General features: G+C 46.9%; 1 long non-coding RNA gene across 1 annotated transcript; it reads right to left on the reverse strand.

Moving 5' to 3' along the window:
- Window positions 1-3,420: 3,420 nt before the first annotated feature.
- LOC311445191 lies at window positions 3,421-5,523 on the reverse strand. Its single transcript, XR_014698270.1, has 2 exons — window positions 5,423-5,523; window positions 3,421-4,756 (listed from the first exon to the last, which is right to left on the reverse strand). It is a non-coding gene; the product is annotated as an uncharacterized lncRNA (long non-coding RNA).
- Window positions 5,524-5,654: the final 131 nt, after the last annotated feature.

Below are 5,654 nucleotides of genomic sequence, written 5' to 3' on the forward strand. Positions count from 1 at the left end.
GTGGTTGAGTCATTAAGCAGGGTAATGACATTTCCACCTGCCCCCTCCCTTATATAAACAATTATAAGTGAATTATGTACGAGGGAGGAATTTCAATAGTTCGACTGGAGCACTGCAGGTATGTGATGGGCTGATCTCCCTCCCGCAGCTCCAGCCAGGCACCATTTCATCCCCAAGGGCTCACACTGAGGGCACCCTGCTCAGGGACATTTTAATCACCAGGAAAGGGTTTCCACCACTGTCAGCACTGTGTGGTTGTCGTGAGCTGGTGGAGGAAGCACCTTCCAGTAGGGATTTCTGCTCTTTCAACAGTTGTTCATCCCACCTGAGAATGAAGGTACAAATGGAAATGAAAATGAGTTACGAGCAAGGCTGAAACATCTTGTTTCAATATTTTCAATTAAAACAAAATGCCTGTGGCTGACCCGGAGTTTGTTTTCTCTTCTTATTTTCTTGCCATTTCCCAGTGGAGATTTCAGCAGAGTGGATAGGATCGGATAGGGCAGCATGGTTGGGGATTTTTTTTTTCACACAGCTTGATAGTTAATTTGAAATGGTTACTCTGAGGCACTATGAAAGGCTCCTAATTTTCAGTATTCAGAAGTTTCCACCAACACCAAGCCACTTTCAGGTCTTTGAAAGCAAACGTTCAGCACTGAAGAATTCAGCAGTTCTCCTCCACCAGCCCAGCTCTCACCCACCATGGCTGTTAGAAAGAGTCGTGCCTTCTCTGAACTCCAGTAAAAGCAATAGCAGCACTGGTATAAGCAAACACTAAAAAGAAATTGCTCATAAACAGTGAATTCCTCAACCCAGACTCCATTCAAATCATCATTTAAATACAAATTTCCAAACCTATCTCCTGCCAAAAAATAAATGCATTTAAACAGTCCTGAGACATATGTACAATAACACCTTATTCACCCACTCTAATGAGCCTGAAAAGGAGATAAACCTCTCAGAAAGCATTCCAAATTTCCCTTCCCTGCTGATATTTACAAAAATCTGAATCAAAGGAGGGAGAAAGAGTGGAAAAGTGGTCTCTGCTTTCAAGCTTTTAACACTTACGGATAGATCAGATAAAGGGCTTGAGCGGGGGGGTGGACAGCAAGTCTGGACTTTCATCTCTCAGCCCTACCGAAGTGCTGCTGAACCCTGGAAGTGCCTGAGCTCTGAATCACACTGTTTGACATTAAGGTATTTTAAGCACAAATTTATGGTGGAAAGTTTGGCTCTAGCCTCTCCACTTGTCTCCGTCCACAGTTTTAGGGGCTCAGGTGCTCACCATGCAAGAGAACAGTGCAAAGCCTTAGAAAGCAGATCACTCCCATGTGCAGCTCAGGACCGTGGCCCTTCCACCCACCCGGGGTCACAGCGTGATGCTCTGCTCTGGTGAACACCAGAACAGCTTCAGCCTGAACAGGGACCCCAGAACAAAGCTTGGTGGCTGTTCCTCTACCATCCCCTTCCATCTGCCTCGTCTCCTGCAGACAGCTGCCTGGGGTGAGCCGGTCTGCAGCGGCTCCAAAGGGAGAGTTTTGCATACCAAGCTCCTGCTGAAATGGGTCCAGGACTTTTGGAAGTCCTGGATTTTGGAACTGGCTTTTGAAAATCCTGCTCCTTGCTCTTCTAGTAACAAAAATCCTCTCAAAGCAGGCTTGTGCCATGAGAGTGGGAGGTTGGCTAGCAGACAGGGTATCGAGGAGCTGCCAGCTTTCAGGATGTGCTCAGGTGCCCTGGACCGTCCCTGGGACTGCTGAGATTTCCCAGGGAGCAGCAGAAACCAAGGTCTGGAGACCCCACGCTTCTGGCTCTGAGTCAGCCAGCGAACCCAATTCTCTGTTCCTGCAGTTTCCTCGTGTTCCCTAAGAAAACAATTTGTTGGGAACTCAGTGAGCAAAGCTACAAAGAGCATCCTTATACCCTGGAGGAGGAACAGCTGGCTGGGCTGTGCACACATCTCCCATCCCTTGTGCGGTAGGAAACGCTCCCTTTCTCTCCGACTACACTTCAGGACGGCTCTCTGCGTTAACGTTATTATTTGTGCATGACCCAGAAAACACAATCTACAGAATATCTGGCTGCATTTAATAAAATTTTCAAAGCTACACTAGTACACCATTAACATTATTTTGTTCTGAGTGACAGATTAGTAGTACAGAGGGAACACTTGGTTCCTCTGCTCAGTGCAGAATAAAGCCAGGGTGTTTTGCAGGGATCTGGTGGTGCATGAATGAATTTGTTCCAACTTCTTGAGCATGTCTCCCATGGGCAATATTTTATTTTCCACATGGAAGCAATCTCTCTGTTTGGAGATGAGCAGGCCACCAATGTAACAGAGCTATCCTGCTTCTGATGAGAGAAAACTGCCTGGAGGGGCTACACGCTATCAATAAAGTAATCAATACAGGAGTGACTCTGTACCATGGATGGCCAAGGACTATGGCGCAGAAGATGCTATGCACACACTGGGATAGATGTGCAACCTCAGTGCTAACATCTGAGGTCAGAGGAATGCTTCAGGGGGAGTTTGTCACTGAAGAACACATCCAGATATATTCTTGTTCAATTGAAATGTTTCCCTTTTTTTGGTCAGAATTCACATCCAATTGATCATGGCATTTCAGCAGCACAGTGAAGAGCTAACTGTTTTGGTCCTTAGTTCCAGCACTTATACTTGCCCTTGCATGTCCCTTCATGGGGCAGACATGGCTCTTCCCCTTCCGTCTTGCCCTTGACCATACAACTGCATGGCCACAGCCCAGGGACACCCCACAGCCAGTGCCCTCAGCTGGTGGGTGCCCCCTTTACAGCTGCCTCAGGAGCAATGGAAGGGCTGTAACCCACTCATGTCCTATAACCAGACTGCCAGGCTACAAAACACTTAAAAACCTATTGCTGTCACAGGATGGAGTCATTCATGTAGGTCAAGCAGGAGAGGTGAGTGCCAAGGTCACTATTGCAACCTTTCTTCATGCACTGTGGGACATGAAGCATTTACTGTCCATTGGCACATCCTCACGTGATATTTAACTCTTCTAAATCTGCTCATTTTCTCAGACCAGGCTGAATCTGGCCCTGTGCATCTCGAGGGAAGAAGCCGTCCTATCTGCTGTAGATGGTGGGCTCTGAGCCAGGGTAGTGCCTGTGATTTCAGCACTCATCAGCGCTGTAACAATGCCTCCTTTGTTAGTGTTTTCTTCGGGAAAAGCTGCTAAAAGAACTCTAGTATTGCATGCCATAGGGGAAAGTTTAGAAACACAGCATAATTAGGAGTAGAAAAAGCTTTCTGGCTTTCCTTACATTAGGGATTTGCCACAGTTAGTTTCTCCTGAACCACAGAAATTTACTTCCTGGAACCGAGTGAATGGTTGAAACAATTTTCCACAATGAGGCACACACTTGACACCCCAGGGCTCATAAACAACAATTGTTTAAATACGATAAACCTATTTCCAGGGTCTCCCAACTCCTCCCTCCAGCTGGCAGAACCCTGATTTTCCATTTTGTGATTCACATCTTCAGAAAGCTCCTTGGCATGCCTTATGTGTTAAAGACCCTTCAATGAATAGTGCTGGAGGCTGTGGCTGGGCCAAACGAGGAAGAGGAGATGCTCACCTGGTTTGGGTTTGTCAGCATACTGCAAACATCTCCATGGCATGTTTCTATCTCAGTGCCTTTGAAAACTGAGTGCCTTTACAAACAGCTCCTGCTTACCTCACTCTGAGTGTATCTTCTTGGCTTGCAGGCTTCAAAACTGCAAGAAGCTTAAATTTTTAAGCATTTGCAACCAGTTTTCCTCCCATCTGCCAGCTAACTTGAAGCCAGATGTAACCGGCTCAAAGAGATTGAAGTGTATTTTTCTGTTCAATATTTGAGAAATGGTTTTGTTCAGGTCACTGATGGCTCTTTGAGCAGAGTAAATATTTGATGGTGGCTACTGCTGCGAAAACACATGCTGGGTTTTAGCTGCGAAAATAATTTTATTAAAAGCATGCGGACTATTAGTGTATTAACTGCTTTCTGGAGGTGTGTTTCGGTAATGGTCGAAAAGGCTGATGGCAGAAGTGGGAAAACAGAAGTCTCCAAAGACTCGGGCTGCCTGGCCATAACTACGAATATCTCATTTCAAATGCCAAGGACCAGCTCCAGTTGCCTGCACACCATATTTCAGTTAGCTGGCTCCAGCAGCCCCTGCTCAGCATCCTCTGCAGATGCTGTCCCTGCAGAGGGACCAGGCAGGGCACAGCTCTAGCAGGCGCCATGTGGTGGGCATCACAGCAGCAGGTTTCCATCATCAGGCTCTCTTCTTGACAGTGGTGCCCTGAACTCCCAAACTCTTCGAGGATGTTTTTCTGGAGCTGTGCTGGCAGGACTGGGGGCAGCAGATGATTCAGCATTCCCGAGCGGAGTTCATGCACCTCTAATGCCTTTCCCAGCCTCTCGTGCAATCCCATCTGTCTCGCCCTGGCTGTGCCAAGACCCTCCCTCGGAGCTGGCTGTGACCACCCGTGTCTGCAAGCAGCCGAGCTGCAGGCCTGCTGCTCCTCTCCTTCCCTCCCCGTGGTGGCCTGGGAAAGCCCCTCCGGCTGTTACTCGAGGGCTGATGAGAGGTTGGAAGTAGTGTTCTTCCCTTAAACGTGGAACTGCCCTCACCTCTTCATACATTAGGCAGGCTGTTCTCATCTTTTGATTTTTAAAGCTGTTCTTAGATTCTGTGTCTCCTCGTGATGCTCCCTAGTCTGGGAACACTCTCCTGTAAGTAAAAGAGTGTTAGGCTGATTATCTTGGACATCCTTTAGTTCTCGATTACCCTAACACCATCTAGAAAATGGTGAGCCATCACTCTTCTCTCTGTGCTGAACCATCTTACTGTTTCATGAGTCTTTCTCCTTTACAACTTCAGAACCAATCTACTGCAGCTGGAGCTTAATGCTGCATTAAATGAGGTTTAAAGGTGGAGAAAATGGTAAATGAAGTCTAATCCCTTCCTAGCATATATAAATATTTTTAAGTAGCTGAGTATTTGCAGCAAATTGCTTCCCTGGAGACTTTCTCCTGGACCACAACCACATATGCATTTCAAAGGCATCTCAACCGAGCACCAGAAGAAGAGACTAACAGCAAGCTGGGGAGTAGAATGATGCTGAAATTTAACCCGCTGCTCCAGAGCCCAACCCTGCATGAGCCTCTCTAGCCATTGGTCCAGATGTATATTGCAAAGAGTTTGTTAACCAGAGAACTCTGTTATCTCGGTGTGGAGATGCCCAGTGTTGCTCTCTACAGCGTGCAGTGACACTAGCATCTGCCCGTTGCTTCAGCTAGCTGGAGTGGATGAAGTGTAACCACTGGGGTTCTCTGACCTGGTGTGATGGGTTGCATAAGACTGAGATGGGAGAAATTGCTTCCAAAAGCTTGGTACCTTTGTAGTATGTTCTGCTGCATCCCTACTGGTTGCAACAGCCTCTTGCTTGTACTATTTGTCTTTTCACATGAAATGGGGACCTTTCTGTTTAGCCCAGAACTAAGCTTGCTCTTCAGCAGAGAGAACTTTGTTAATCCTCCTTGAATCCCCTCTAAAGCTATTCTGCTGCAGAAATCAGAAGAAATGTTTTGCAGCTGTTAAAGGATTGGTTATATATGTGGCCAGGCAG

Source organism: Aythya ferina (assembly GCF_964211825.1).
Source record: "Aythya ferina genome assembly, chromosome: 15".
In the NCBI taxonomy this organism is placed as follows: domain Eukaryota; kingdom Metazoa; phylum Chordata; class Aves; order Anseriformes; family Anatidae; genus Aythya; species Aythya ferina.